Source organism: Triticum aestivum, chromosome 1B, assembly GCF_018294505.1.
Source record: "Triticum aestivum cultivar Chinese Spring chromosome 1B, IWGSC CS RefSeq v2.1, whole genome shotgun sequence".
NCBI classification, from domain to species: domain Eukaryota; kingdom Viridiplantae; phylum Streptophyta; class Magnoliopsida; order Poales; family Poaceae; genus Triticum; species Triticum aestivum.
In genome coordinates this window covers 690502813-690518921 of record NC_057795.1, presented here as the reverse complement: position 1 = coordinate 690518921, position 16109 = coordinate 690502813, and positions in this window count along the sequence as shown.

The window sequence follows — 16109 nt, the reverse complement described above, 5'->3', positions numbered from 1 at the left end:
CTTCCGATCTACGCTTCGCTTCATTGGAGCCGGTTATTCTGGTGCGTTGTTCCTATGGGGTCTTAGCACGATGACTTTCTTACAACAAATTTAGTCCGGCTCCGTTGAGGAAGGAACGATGACGACGACGCGCCTTCAACTCTAGATGTATTTTTTAATATTCTTAGTCATGATTGAAGATGAATAGATAAAAATTTTCTAAAAAATGAAGGGCGTGGGTGGTGACGGTGTCCTGGACTAGCGTGTACTAACCTATATGACCCACAGTCCATGGGCCGAGCTTACGGCCTGCCGATCTCCAGAAGAAAGAACTCCAGAAGCTATGAACTCTCGCGTGGTCAAGACGGATACTGCTGAAGACTTGGCTTACACTTCAAGGACTACTCTAATAGTCAGCGTGTTTATTCTTAGTTGACAACCGACCATATGTAACCCTAGATACCCTGGTGCCTATATAACCCGGGGTGTTTAGTCCGTAGATATACAACCATTACTCACCTTAGGGTTTAGAACACAACATATAATCTTGAGCGGTAGATCATCTTGTACTTGATACCCTATGACATCAATATAATTAAAGCAGAACATAGGGTTTTACCCTAAAAATCATGAACCCTCACCAACTACTAGATTTATTCACTTCAACCGCTACTTGCATAAAGGTAAAATACTTGGGGCATACATTTCTTGTGAGAAAGAAGCTCATGGGATTATTATCCCATCTCTATGGTGATGATGCCGGTTCTCCAAAGTAGTTCAAAGTGATGAGGAGAGTCGGAGCAGAGTCAAAGGGCTAAATCCCGTTCTTAATGGGTCGGATGAGCTCTGGGATCAGTTACATTTTGCAGTTTTTGGTGATGCTCACATTCGACCGACCGCCGCTCATGTACAAGCAAGTGAATCAGATTTTTCCGGCAACCTATCTCTTTCCCTCTGTAATGTGGGAGGAAAAGTCGAAGATAGCAAGATCTAGAACAAATTTGCAGATTCCTTAAGATGGTGCTCCAGAATTTTGTTTCTTTAGCAACTGGTAGGACGCTCGCAACAAGTGAGGGGCTCTAAGACAAGGTGGGTCCTTTTAAGTTGCACTAGTTCAACTATTAGTCTCTCCCCATGTTTTTGAACAGGTTTGTAAAAGAATGCTATATGAATAACCTCATGTTGATAAAACGAACGTGCAGAATGAATAGATCAAGAGAAGGGAAAGCATAGGGCAATCATGCTGTGAAAGGATCTGTACAAGACGTCAGCTAATTAGTTTCAGGGTGCTGGGGTTCACGCACTCCTCCCCGCGGCTCTCGCGTCGCCCCTCACGGGCGACACGAGAGCGACCTAACCCTAGCCTCACCGTCCCCTCCCTCCCCCTTCCCCGCCCCGCCGCCACCTGAGGCGCTCGCCGGCGCGGCTGCCGGTGAAGGTGGTGGCGAGGCTCTGCTGCTCTACGCTGCAGGGGGCATTGGATCTCAGGGTGGCGGCCCTGATTGGCGAGGGTGGCGTCGATCTCGTCCGGCGGATGGCGCCGCCGGTGCTGGCCGTCCCCACTGGCCGTGTGGGCGGCGGTGGGGCAGTGGAGGCTCGTCGCTGCTGCGGGATGTGCCGCTGGCCTCGGCTGGCTGCTTCCCGGTCTCCTCTCCTCTGCTGTGGTCCTCCCTCGACCAATCTGGGCGCTGCTCCTCCGGGCCGCCAGATCTGGCTCATGAGGGTGGGTGGTGGCCATCTTAGAACGGGGGAAACCCCTGGTCGACCTCCCGTCGACCCCGACGACGGCGGCGCTCCAGTGTCGATCTCCCTCCTAAGGGCGTGTCGGGCTTCTTCGTCACCTCCTTCCTCCTCTCCCACGATCCCGGGCGAAAGCCTTGGCCTTGCTGGCCGAACGGCGGTGGCTCTGTGGCGTCTCGGTCCTCCTTGGAGGCGTCGTTCAAGGGAGGGCGAGGTTGTGGTCTCGCGGCAAGGTGCTTGGTGGCGGCGGCGTTGCCCTGCTCTCCGGGATGGCGGCTATGGTGGTGACGAGGTGGCCCCCCTGCAATCCTTCAGCGGCTCTTCATCTTGTTCGGCTCTGGGCAACCGGCTGGTGGACGGCGTCTGCGTGTTGTGGCACGGTTCAGACGTAGGGGGCGATTGCATCTCCCCTCCGGCAAGGCTCGGGGCGGCCAGATCTGGAGCCATGCTTTTCTCCACGCAGCCCGGGTCCTCTCGGCCTCCACTTGTGTAGTCTACTGATTGCAGTTGCTCCGTTGTTCTAGCTTGCGTAGAGTTCTTCGGCAGTTTGATCCTGTTTTCGCTGTGGTGGTGCCCTGCTCGCCTTTGCTCTGCTTAGCTCTGTAATGTGCGTGCTCGCCGCCTTTTATCTTTCAGTTTTTCTTCAAGCTTTCGTCTTTGTATCAGCACTGTTGTATCCTAGCCGGTTGATGGCTTCATTAATTTGAAGTCGGGCCTTACGCCTTTTCTCTAAAAAAGCTAATTAGTTTCAGAGAGTGAAACTTCTAAGTTGATTCAAATCATTTTGAAGCGGAAGCAGTAGAAAGAAGCCAATAACACCAACAATGCATGCCAGTGACCGTATAAGCTATTCAAATATGTTCCCATCAAGCTACAATTTCATGCATGCATGCACACTATCTACTCGAGTATAATAACATGGTACCATGTAAGGGTGGACACAGTCCGGGCCGGGCCGGTCCGGTCCCGCCGCTGACGGTCTGGACTGGACCGGACCGACCAGCTGGCGGTCCTGTTTCCAGGGACCGGACCGGCGGAGGCGAAGCTCGGGCTGGACCGAGCGGACCGGCCAACCCACCACGGGAGGCAACGTGGGCAGGTGCTGTGGCAGGGTGGACGACGTGCGCGAGGGCCGGCGGCGAGGTGTACGACGTGCAGTAGGAAGTGCGCGGTGTTAGCCATGATAATGCGCATGTTTGTTCTTAGCTGATCCATGCAAGTAATTTAGCACGTGCATGGGCTAGAGCTCTCCCTCATTAACAAGAAGAGAATCGGGAACATCCCCCCCATCCTCCTCCTCCCGTGTCGCCCCCGCGCGGCAGCCGGGAGGAAACCCTAGCCCGCCGCCGCCGGGTTCCCCAGCCTTCCTCCCTCTCCTTCCTCGCCTTCGCCCTAGGCTCGGCCGGGCAAAGCCCGCCCGCAGCCGGCGGTGGCGGGGCGTCCTCGATCTCTCGCAGGACGGGGCCGGCGCGGGGCGGCTGCCTCCGGCTTGGGCGCGGTGCAGGCGACGAGCGCCGTGGCGCGGCGGCGCGCTCCCGCCGTGGTGGTCGTCGCGGTGCATCAGGTGGCGTAGGGACGGATGGTGCGCGCGAAGGTGGTGGCAGCGCGGCTGGTCTTCGGCCAGATCTCACGGGCGTCATCTTTGATGGCGCGGGCCGTGGGCAGTGTGGCTCCTCTCGCTCGGCTGCGGTGGTCGCGAGGCGGGGTGGTGCTGCTGGCCGCTGCGGGGCTGACCGGGATCCGCCCGTGCCTTTGGTGGGCGCTCGACACCGGCGACTTGGTGGCGGTGGTGGTGGAGCGCGCCAGCCGGATCTGACGCTTTGTTTCCGGCGGGCGGCGCGGGTTGGGGCATCGGCCCGGCGTGGCTGCTGCTCCGGTTGTGGGCTGCGGCGGCGTTTCACGGTGCCGCAGTGGCATCACGGTAGTTTGGCGGGCCGGCTGCGGCGGCGGCTGGTTTTTCAGCGTCGGGTCGTTTGTAGGTAGTCCGTTTCGACTTGCGATCCCTCTCCCTCGTTGTCCGGCGTTGCCTTCTTCGAAGGGCAGGTCCTCCCCCAGCTGCGATCCATCACACATCTCGCGCCCGGCAGCAGGACCGACCCCGTCTCTCGCCCGACAGCAGGACCGACCCCATCTCGCGCCCGGCAGCAGGACCGACCTCGTCTCGCACCCGGTGCTGTTGGATGGGTTGATGGAGGTTAGTTTTGGCCGGCCTTCTGGGTCTCGTTGCTGGGGGCCACCCAGGGGTGCGAAAGGTGGGTCCTTTTCGCTCGTTTCTTCGGCTGGGGTAGCGGCGGGACTCAGGTGAGGTGTTATCCAGGTCTTAGAGGCCGGGGCGGCGGCCCTGGTGGTGGCTCCGCGGTGCTCTTGGGTAGAGCCCGTGGATCGGTGTTGCCCGGTGGCCATGGCCATGTGGGTGGCGTGGTCGCCGTGGGTGTGACGTTCGGTGGCGATGAGTGTTGGCCGGGGTGAAAACCTGCTCTATCCTCGGACGGACCGGCGGCGGCGTAGCTCGTTTCCTTCTTGAAGGCGTCGTCGCGGCTCTCATCGGCTATTATGTTGCTCCAGGGGAATCTCTGATCGTCAGGTCGGGCGGTGGCGGCGCGTTGGTGTCGTAACCTTCTTGAAGGCGCCACCTTAGAGCGCACGGTTCGTCATATGCGGCTTCATCTCTTCGCGGTTGCGTGTTCACGGTTGAGGACCCCGATTGCTCTGTAGTGCTAGGGGTGGTGTTGCTGCGCTCAGCGCCTATGTATCCCGCCTTGGGTGTGTGCGTGTGTTGTGGTGGAGTGCGTTTGTATATAAAGCCGGGCGAACGCCTTTTTCGGTATTTTAGCACGTGCATGGGACCATGATTTTCTGCGTATGGGCCTTGCCGTGAGTGGCGGATCAGTTCTGACGTTAAGTTAGTTGTGGAATGACACGGTGATTATAGGATCGAACCATTTTTCATTCATTCCTTCTATTTTCTGCATGTTTGACTGAAAAAAAAAAGGAAACGGATCGAACCCATGTTCGTCGTAAATAAAAGGAACGGTGTGGAAAGGCGCCTTAATTATCGGATCGAATTGAACCCCGTTTATCTTGTTCTGACTATTTTCTCTGAATTGATTAAAAGGAAAACAAAGCGGTAGGGCGCGTGACTTACACTTTCCTCTTTTCCTCTTGACTAGTTGGATGCCCGTGCGTTGCCACGGGACAAAAACATTTATAAAGGCAATAAGCGATCAAATTACAACAATAGTAAATGCTCAATGCATCTCCGGCTACACGCATCATGTGCCATCTCCTTTTAAACTCGGCTCCCAAGCGAGTATTGAGGTAGGAGACGAACAATATGGTCATGTACTAAGAACCTCACATTAACATGGATAATGAAGGGTTAGACATCCAGCAGCAACATCTGCCGGTTGGTAGCAGTGGCCATGATAAACAAAATATGAAAATCGTGCTTGGGTTCTTCGCATGATTGTTACTCAAACCACATATCTTTCTTTCCTAATGCATTCCACTCGAGCGTAAAAAATAAATACATTACTTACCTTTAGTTGTTCTCTTTGCATCATGTACATCAAATACAAGAAGATTCTCTAATGAGGATTAATCTAAGTGATATGCAACAAAGATCACGCAACAAAATGAATCACTAATACACAAACTCTTTATCTGAAATATGGCTTTATTTCAACATTATAAAAAGGAAATTGCAAGATTACATCCGGCGGGCTACAACTAAAAAATAAAACAAAATAAAAAAAATTGCACTGAAACTCCACAACTTACAAGTTCATTTCAAACAGAGTTGCTTTCCCCTCCGATAAAACTATCTATTAGCACAAGCTTGAGCATCACCACTTTCAAAAACCAGAACAGAGAGGACCAAGTGTTGTCATATATATAAGAGAGCCCTTGTTTCCTGTCTCTTACAAATTTCAAAAGAAGGGAGGAATTTGACCATGCCCCCCACACCCTGAACCTCTAACCGAAATATCAACCATTGCCGTTCTCCGTCTGCCTTCCCACGCTCGACCATGCGAGCTTGCCTGACCTTTTCTCTAGTGCATCTTTGTAGCCATACTAACCTTGCTGTATCAACCTATAATTGCAGCCATGCCGCTAAATGGAGTGTAGTAGGGAAAGGACATCATGTTGATGTCTGACGCGACCTTGGTATCCGTGAAATGGTGATGTATTCCCTGCAGGTTCTCCTGCCTGTTAGAGTCATCCGCCTTCCGGTCCGTTGCTACTATTCGTCCAATGTATCAATCGGTGCGCTTGCACTCTTGATTGGTGTCGCTGACGTATCACTCTATGTGTCTAGCTGCGAGAGTAGCAAAGGTGAAATATGTTAGATTGATGTTGTTTGAAATTAAATGGAAAATAAGAATACCACGTCGGTGTGTGACAAATAGCTAATAAATATACGTTGGAATCCTTCGAGGAACGTGGGACGAATTGGGAGGACCATTTGTTCGAGAAATTGGAGTCAAGTGAATTGTTTTAGTTCAGCAAGTCTTTTTTTAAACCTTGTAGTCATGCAAGTAGCCGACCAAAGGTCCATATAGCGAATTCCAAAATTTATGTCACCTCAAAGTCGAAATCATCAATTTTCAAAATCTGTGATGCATCACAATAATTCATATTATACATAAATAGAGCTTTGAAATATGACGAGCCTGCTTTGTAAAAAAGCCTATTAACTAACACATTTTGATACTTCTAATATATTTTAACATAATCTGTGTATGACGGCGCAAATCATTGTGAACCCGATATATAACAGATAGAACAAGGAAACATGTGATAATGTAAGTTACCTTGTGAGAGAAACAAGCTTCATGTTGACTTCCGCGCACTTCAGTATCTTCTTGTAAGTTAGGAAATTGCCTCTAGAAATGGTCAACTACACTGCATAACAGAATAATCAAGACTCAAGAGCATCAGTTGTGAATGTTGCAAGATAGACAAAATTATACGGAGAAAAAGGATATATCATAGAAACCTAGCATATAGAAAGCTTTTTTTTCAAGAGCCGTTCATGTAATCCTTCTGAGGCTGAGGGTGGTATTAAAATATCTCCCTAAATATAAGTCCCTTGATGTCTTTGTTGGTAAACTTTTCCTCGTTCAAGATCAAACATAATTTTTCAAAGTTGGTTACATGATGGTATTCCGTCCACTTCCACTAGGCCATGAAAATAGGGTGAAACCATGAATATATGATTTTGTAACGTAAATACAAATGGCGGCGAACTGATCGGATCGCTTAAAACATGACCGTGAAAATTGGATGCGTACCACTTGCATGCTTGCTCTCGAGCCCGGAACCTGAAGCATCATTTCTCGCTTGCGTGCCGCTAGCCCTGAGCTATAAGCCACCGCCATGCAGCAGTCATAGACATGTGCAACGGCACAACAACAACACCGCATCCCCGTTCTGATATTCGTGACACACCAGATCACGCCAACTGCTACCAGCGGGCATCCTATCTATTGGGATACCCCCCTCATAACCTGCAAAATCTGTAATTTAGATCTTAATGTGACTATAGAAATTCAAATATTCCATACATCTAGAGTAAGCTACAGTCGAACAAGCAACTGGAAGACGCAATTTACACTTCAATGCCTAATTATCCAGATTGCAAAATAAGATCGAAATAGTTATAAGGCGGTAAAATTCCCTCACCACTTCTGAAGTCCAGGTCTTGCGCTCTCTATATCAGCAGTCATGCTTTGATTGTAACTCAAACTGCTGACGCTGCAGTATCAATATCTATCTCACTCCCATCTTCATAAAAAGGTAACACCATATCAATGTCAAAACCTCTAAGCAAGAGAATACTCCAGTTTAAGAAAAATGTGTCAGTTTAAAAAAATGTGTGTAAAGATTACACTGAAACAAGTTGTAACCTCAGGGCGCCATCCCAGGACTGTCAATTACCAGTTAAGCATCAGAATAAGCAGAATCTGCTTTGCCATAAACTTGAAACAGTGAAACTCAATTACAACTCAAAATCTGTAATGCAACACCATACAGTAACAGCTGGTTTGCACCAATGATCTAGTTACAAATTCCAATTCACTTCTTTGAGAGGCAATCCAGAACGATTTACCATGTCATCAAGTACCCAAGACACATTTAAACAAAGAAACAAATATCACAAAAGCACTAAATTTGAAGGCTGAAGTAGTATATCAGTAACGGGGAGAGGTAGCGCAACAAGGGGCACCACAAATGACATCTACCATTAGTTGGAGTTATTATAGGTGGGTACCTCGTGGATGTGTAGGGCACCGGGCATGAACGTCTTTGAGAGGTAGCAGAGGACTAAGACCAGGCTGTCGTCTAGAGCTTGGGCCGCATCTGCTCTCCCGCATGTTCTTCTTGCCGCCTTCAGACATCCTCAATCTCAGGCGTTTTAGTGGACTTCGGTGACCGTCTCTAGTGGAGAGGCGCCGCCGGCGGGGTTGGGGATTGGGTTGGGGCTAGACTGGTCGCGGATGGATAGTTGTGAGACCAGTGTCCTTGCCTCCTTGGCAACCCAACTTGAAGCTGCTCTCGGCATCGTTGCCTGCCACCACGATAGACGGTTGGGGTTAGGGCCTGGGTAGGGCGAGGAGCGAGGTGGAATTGGGGATCGGGTGGGTCGAAGCTTGATTGGGAAGGGATTAGAGAGAGAGGAAGAACCGACGATACAGGGGTCGTGGTGACGGGGTTCAATGTCCGCCGCCGCCTCCACCACCGCAGCTCGCGTAACTCTCCTAGAACTCCGTCGCCGCCTCCACCGTCGTGGCTGACCACCACAAACTCCCTCCCCTCCATCGCACAGGCCATGGTCATACCACCCCGTCCAGGGCCGGTGTCGACCCCCGACCATGGCTGCCATGCAGGCATGGCCAAGGAGGCGGCCATGGCGAAAGGTTCATGGGTGGGGCGGCATATCAACGATGGTGGTAGTGGGAGGCGCAATCAAGGAAGAAGGGGCGTCCGGTGGTCATCGGAGAGGCTCGCGTCCGACGTGGGTGGTCGTGGGGATGGGGTGCCGGTGGTTTGTGTTTTGGGGGAGGGAGGATACAGATCGGCAGTTCAGGGGAGGAGGCGGAGAACGTGCGTTGTTTCAAAAAAAAAATCTGTCGAACGTGGGTTTTCTCTCTGCTATTTTTTGCTGCGGGGTCGTATGAGGGAGGTTGAACCATCGAAGGAGGTCGAACCATCACGACGTTCGATCCTCCTTTAATAGTAGAGATAGTAGAGATAATCACGGGTGTGACAGCGTGTTCATTCTGTTTTCCATTCTCTTCTACCTGATGAGCGTGACATGAGTTTTCTTCTCTGTTCGACTAAATAAAAGGAAACGAATCAAGGAGGAGCGCGGCCACGCTGGAGAAGGACGTTGGGGCATGGCCGCCGGACTTGCAGCGCATGGATCTTACCAGCCAGAGCATGGTGTCGCCGCTGGCTGTGATGACGATGAACGGCCTCCAGCGCCTGTCGGTCTGCTCGGCCGGACCGGTCAAAGACGGGACTGGACCGAGTAAATTTCGTGTCGAAATTCTGTAACCGGAACGGATAATTTCTTGACCGGTCCTGAACGGGCCGAAAAGCACGCACGCTCCATCCAGCCTGAGTACCCTGTCACGAAATATCACAACGTACAATAGCATAGTGCTATCTTAGCCAAACTGCAGAGGTCATAATTAATCTGAAAACAAGATGGGGCCATCTTTTGGTTCTCATTCGTCGATCTTTTGTCTTCGCTAGTTTCTTTTGGTAAGAGCCTAGGCTTCTACGTCCTCGCCACCAAAAGCAGTAGCCGTAACGATACCGAAAAATGCCAACTTGGCAGCTCCATTGATCACACAATCAACGGCACGTCCGATGACCATCACGCGCCTGCAGGCAGAGAGAGGTAGGTCAAATATATAAGATTATATGTGTCAACTCCTGTCAAACAAACAAACAGGAAATTAAGGAAGAAATAGATCAAGTTTGATCCTCTGATATTGTACGTACAACGTAAAGAATTTTTTTCAAAACTATGTTATTTTTTGTAGCAATTTCGGAAACTATAGCGTAGAATGAAAAAAACGCAAAACTAGTAGCGCGTCGGCCAGGAGTGGGCCGAAAAGGCAGTTTTCGGCCAGGGTGTGGCCGAAGTAGGCTTTTCGGCCGCGGTTGGGCCGAAAACTCGTTGTTGGCGGGGGCCCGGCCGAAAATAGTAGCTTCGGGTGCCAGGAGGCCGAACTGGGCCGTTTTCGGCCCACCGGTGACCGAAGCTTGCCTTTTCGGCCAGGCTTCGACCGAAGAGGTTTTCGGCCAGGTGTAGGCCAAAAAGGTGCGGATAAGCACCGTTCGCCCCTGCGCTGCTGTTCTTCGTTTCCCTTTCTCTCTCTCTCAGTTCTTCTCTGTAGAACTCCCCCCCCGCGCCGATCTCCTCCATTTGCCACACATTTGCAAATCCAACCCACAGAATCGGTAGATCATAGCAATCTCCACCGGCCTACGGTGTTATTTTTTGCTATGGGATAGTTTTTGATGTGTAGAGGAGCAGCCATGGTGGGGAGGAGGAGCCATGGTGGAGAGGAGGACGGGTAGTAGGTGGTGGTGACTAGTAGCAGCAGCTGCAGAGGAGGAGGTGGTGAGGAGGAGGAGCAGGTTGGGGGCTGACCGGAGTTGAACCTCCGGTCGTCGGGGGCGGCGTTGTCGTTCTCCGGTGGTGCAAGTACTTCGCGAGGTGGCCGGTGCCGCTGAGTCAAAGAGAGAAGCAAGAAGCGGACACACACTTCGAAGGTATAATCACGTCGTCACAAATATTATGTAAATATTAGCGCATAGTTCGTGTAGCGGATAATATTAGTGTTCGTTGTGAATTTCAGTGTTAATTTAATTTAGGAGGCATTTTAGCGCATAGTTCGTGTAGCGGATAATATTAGTGTATATTGTGAATTTTAGTGTTAATATATTTCTGGAGGCATTTTAACGCATAGTTCGTGTAGCGGATAATATTAGTGTATATTGTGATTAATATAGTTTAGTTAGTGTATATAAGTCATATTATGAATTTTAGTGTTAATATATTTTTGGAGGCATTTTAGCGCATAGTTCGTTGTGATTAATGAGAAGATGGCAATGTCTGACAGGTGAAAATGTCTGAATCAGTAAATCTGAATGTTTACTACGGCGCTGGTAATGTTCGATATAATGAGTTGGGGGTTGATCTTAGCGAGTTTAAAAATGGCGTTATGACACTAGCTGACCCGGACAGACTGGACATTAGACAGTTGAAGTACTGGTTGACAACTAGTTTCGGTCTGGATCCTGAAGTATGTTCCGTCAGTATTCATGCATTGTGGACCAAATCTTGTAAAAATGTCAAGTGGGAGTTGATGCCGGTAGATAGGAGCCAGCATTGGTTGTCCCTGTTAAGACGCTGCCGAGACCGAAGAATCCACCCATATGCACTTGTGCAACCTGTGCCGAAGAAGGAGAATACCGTACAACTCCACAGGGGGTATGAACCCGGCCAAGGCAGTGAAGTGGCTAACGAGATTGTTTTATCCGGGTCACAGCCACAAGATGTGGATGCTAGCCAACCGGAGAAAGAGTCAGACTACGTGCCACACAATGTTTGTGGTCCTGATACTGGGCAGAGTAGCCAGTCGATAATATTAGCTGTTTCTGGTTTTGCTGATGGGGATGAGGAAGGGGATGAAATGCAGAGGGTGATGGAGGAAGAGGACGAGGATGGATTGGTGGAGGAACTGGATTCTGAAAATTCTGAGGATGAAGTTGAGGTACCGATTCCTTCTGCATGGGAGCAGGACATATCCACCGGCCTTACGGTGAACGATGGCCATGAGACTCCATGGCAGTATAATCTGAACCAAGTACAAATAGGGGCTATGTTTGATACAAAGAAAAAATTGAAGTATGCGGTGATAAAGTGGGCTATGTCTACGCAGAGGGTTTTCAAGACACACATATCAAGTCCAACAAACTATACCGTGAAATGTGTTGTAACAGGTTGTCCTGGGAAGGTGCACGGTCACGTGCCGAAGTATGACATCCACTGGGTTGTCACCATTGTCGTCCCACATAATTGTGTGAGGACGAACCTGCTGGTGAAGCATCCGAACCTGACTTCAAGTCTCATTGCGCAACTCATGTATACTGAGATAGTAGAGAAGAAAGATATGGAAGCAAAACACATCCAGACAGCAGTGAAGGTCAGATGGAATTATGTCATTGCTTATGGGAAGGCTTGGAGGGCTAAGCAGAAGGCTATGGAGGAAAGGTTTGGGACGTTCTTCGACTCATATGATAATGTTGTCCGTCTCCTGGGCATACTGAAGGAGAGGAATCCGGGCACTTATGTGAACGTACAACACATGAGGTTGCTGAGTATACCAGATTTCAAGGTGTTGAAACGAGTGTTCTTCTCATTTGCTATGTGCATCGAAGCTTTCCGGCATTGTCCTCCTGTTATGTTTGTGGATGGTACATTCCTGACCGGTCAGTATAGAGGGCAAATCCTGACTGCTATTGGTGTGGACGGGAACAATCAAATCATCCCACTTGCCATGGCATTTGTGGAGGGTGAGAACTTTCTCAGCTGGGTTTGGTTCTTCCGCCAAGTGAAAATTGCCATCGTGAAGGACCGACCAAACGTGTGTGTCATTCATGACAGACATGCTGGTATATTGAAGGCCGTGAAGACACTTCGGAATCCAGCAGATGACGAACCAACACCTTGGAGGGACTTGCAGAGCCGGTGGTGCATGCGCCATCTTGGGGCTAATTTTTTCTCACAGTTCAAGAACAAGCGGTTGATGAACTTGTTCAAAAAATTATGCAAGCAGAGCCAGCAGCGGAAATACGAATTTATTTGGTCAAAACTAGATGAGTTTACTAAGAAGCAGGTCCGTGCAAGGAAGAAAATGGAAGAAGATCAGGTTAAATTAGCAGCACTCATCGCGGAGCTAGAGGAGCCAGTTGGTCTTTGTGACTTGCCAGCAATTGACCCTCCTAATACTAAGAGAAAGAAGGGAAGGGCAATAAAGAATTTTTCTGAGTGGATAGAGAAAGAGCCTCCAATGAATTGGTCTTTGCTGCATGACACACATGGAGCTAGGTATGGCCACATGACAACCAATCTTGCAGAGGTGTATAACTTTGTGCTGAGAGGGAATAGAGCATTGCCACTCACAGCTATTGTGGAGGCTGTATTCCATGGCACTTTGAGATATTTCAGAGAAAGGCACGAGTTAGCAAAGAAGCATATTGAAGATAATCAGAACACACCTTATTGTAGCCGTGTCATGGAATACATGGCAAAGAAGATAGAGAAAGCAAAGAAGCACAGTGCCAGACTCATAGGGAATCAAGAAAGGAGGTATGAGGTTCAGCTTCCTACCGATGGTTTTGGTTCTGGAAATGAGGTGAAGACACACGAGGTAAAAATTGGAACGGAATTTTATCCAACGTGTGAGTGTACATGCAACAAACCGAAGTTGCTGCACCTACCTTGCTCTCATGTGTTGGCTGCCTGTGGCCAGATTCAGTTGGATGCTATATCCTTCGTGTCCCCATACTATTTAAAAGAGGCAGTGCTCAACACATGGACATGCGAGATGACAGGGTTTAGAGTCGTCGGCAATTTCAACAAGGTAAACGATGGTGAGAGAGTATACATCCCGCATCCAGACCTTCGGCGAACAAGTAGGGGCAGACGAAAGGCTCGTCGCATCCGGAACGATATGGACCAGTCTGAAGCTGGTGGAGCAACCAGACAATGTTTGTTATGCGCGGCTTATGGGCATAGGATGAAATATTGTCCCGACCTGAACAAAGATGGTGCTTCCGCATCGACGAGTGCTTCCACGTCGACGGCTGCGACAACAGGAGCAAGAGGCGGACGTGGTCGTGGCAGTCGAGGCCGAAGGGGCGGACGAGGAAGAAATAACTCACAAGCTATATAATGTGCCGTAGTGGGTTTTAATATGTAATATGTCAGGACTATGTTTTAATTTGTAATATGTGAGGACTATGTTTTAATTTGTAATATGTGAGGACTATGTTTTAATATGTAATATGTCAGGACTATGTTTTAATTTGTAATATGTCAGGACTATGTTATAATTTGTGCGGATAATTTGAATTGCAGATATGTCTTCGTATCCGTTGCTTAATGGTAACATCGATAGAAAGCACCGGGGCGCTCTTACGGAAGCGGGCAACAACTTAGACGTGTTGGTCACTCGTACCCCAAAGACTAACTGGCTGATACACGATTCATGGGTTGATAGGTATGTGTGCATATAATGGAGACCATATAATGACTTACTATGTTTGACATACTTTTCATAACCGCTAACAATCTCTTTATTTTGTAGGTTAAGTTGGGCTGGACTTCTACCCTTGGCACGGCTGGTTGAGGGTACATTGGATGAGTGGATTGATGGTCCGGACTTAGATGAGGCAGGTGAACCATTGCAGTTACACAAGAGGCAAGTGAGACGTTTCTCTTACGACAAGTCACTCCTTACCTGCTTAGTAGATAGATGGAGACCAGAAACACATACGTTTCACTTTCCTTGGGGAGAGATGGCGCCTACTTTACAGGATGTGTCTTACTTGTTGGGATTACCTCTGGCCGGTGCTGCCATAGGTCCCTTAGAGGCAGAATCTGGGTGGCAAGCAGCGATGCAGACCCGTTTTTTGGCTGCAGTCCCGACTGCTAGGGCTATAGACAACGATCCTCATGGACCTCTTTTTAGATGGTTGAGCCAGTTTCAGGTAACCATCACGGCCACTTAAACAAATGTTGTTTTTTAGTTGTCTGATGTTCATACAATTATTACGTTTCTATGTAGATTGTCTCGTTAGGACATCCCGACGTTCAGTTGTCGGAGGCTCAGATTGACCGGTCCCTAGAGGCATATATTCTTTGGCTATTCGGCAAGACAATGTTTACGGAGAACCACGTGACCACTGTCGATGCACGACTCATCGGTATTGCACGAGAGATAGCTGACGCACGTTGCCCTGCGGATATTCTACAGAGGAGTTTTGGTTCTGCTGTGTTAGCGGCTACGTACAGAGGCCTGTGCAAAGCTTGCTTGTTGAAGTCTAGAAAATCTAGTCTTGTTGGATGTCCATTATTGTTGCAGCTTTGGTCATACGAGAGGTTCCCTATTGGACGACCCTATGTCTACATTGATAAACCTTTTGGTTTGGAGGACTTAGCTGGGACTTATGTGCCTGCTATCGGCGACTTACCTACTATGGGATCTGTTTGGACACGGCGAGAGGTACTTTTATATTAAGTAACAATTAATTCAATTATTTCTTGCCATTCAATAGTATTACTAATGCTTATTTGTTGTCATGCACAGAGACAGTTTGCGCATACTCAGGTTAGGGGATGCTACCCGTCCTTCATGGCGCAGTTTGATAGTTTGCACGAGGATCAAGTTATTTGGGAGCCATACTCGCCTCAGGCTATATCATCGAGGTACCCAGTTGGGATTTCTGGATTGTGCACTAGAGATCGGCACTTTTGGATGACCAAGGCCAAGTTGGTGTTCGACGTGACGGTTGAGGAGATGTCTCTTCATAGGGTGATGAGACAGTTCGGTCTATATCAAGAGCCTGCGATTCCAGATATTCCACACTTGCCAGACCACGTGCACAAGTAAGTACTAATACTATTTTAGTTGGCAGCTCTGCATTCATAATATACCTAATCATGTATCGCGCATGTCAATCTCAGGGACAGTCGCCTAGGAGGAAACAAGTCCATGACTTATTGGCTTGAGAGCATTACCCCTTACGTTGACGAATGGACTACCGCTGCGACAAATATCTGGGGTGAGGTTCGGCCCTTTAACTGGGAAATGTTTGGGTTGTATCTGCAGCGTTACCGGCATACAACGAGGATCTACTTGGTTCCATCAGCTGCTACTGATCAGATCGAAGCCCCTCTCACCAGCGATATGTACCCAACTGCCTCTGTTGTGGGAACCAGACACCACGCGGTAAATGCCTTGGTTCTCATATGTTAAGTCTTTTGTTAATCTGGACATATTCGCTTGGTTGTCTATTCGTGGTGTCTATCATACAACGAGCATATAATTGGTTCATTCTTTGTGTACAGGGTGACTTGACAGTACAGGCGCGAGAGGAGGTTTCCGCTTTAATGCGGCGCTTTCAGAGGGGAGAAACTATCCCACCGCGAGAGGGCGTCTCATGGTTGAGGCGTCTTGATGACAAGCTACGCGGGATTTACGCAGCTGTTACGTGTAGACGGACTTCGGATGTTGCACTTCCTCCTCCAGCACATCGTCCGCCACGTCCCTCTGTACAACATTCAGAACCACGACCCTCTGTGC